We start from the raw sequence: 493 nt of genomic DNA on the forward strand, positions 1-493 counted from the left end.
TTTTTTTAAATAAATTTCAAAAACTTCTTTCATGCCGTCATTGAGGTATTGTTAGTAGAATTGAGGAAAATAATGAATTTTAGGCAGGGAGGCATTGACCCCATAAGACCTCTGAACATGTCATTGGCATTCGCAGCAGAACACCGTTTTCAAAACAAACAGTTTTCCTCTTTTAAGAATCCACCCGCAAGCCCAAAAAGTGGAATACAGCGTCCTGGTTGAAGGTTTAATGCGTAGTCGGTCTTTAACTTGTGACTCCAATTTTAAGTGATCACTAAATTTAGGCAATGTTTCTAATTAAAAGCTGTTCACGAATATCGATTGCTTATTAATTTAGATATTTGAGTATTCTGGAAATCCCTTACTTTCAATTATTCATTCATTAAGGATCTAACATCGCTGTTAGTCCAGTGTATTTTGTATTTTATGTAGTGTTTTTTTTTTTTTTCCTATAATCACGAAAACTAACTTGTTAAGCCAGAGTGACAGACAG

Source organism: Sinocyclocheilus grahami, unplaced genomic scaffold (genome assembly GCF_001515645.1).
Source record: "Sinocyclocheilus grahami isolate Dianchi unplaced genomic scaffold, SAMN03320097.WGS_v1.1 scaffold2238.1, whole genome shotgun sequence".
Lineage (NCBI taxonomy): Eukaryota > Metazoa > Chordata > Actinopteri > Cypriniformes > Cyprinidae > Sinocyclocheilus > Sinocyclocheilus grahami.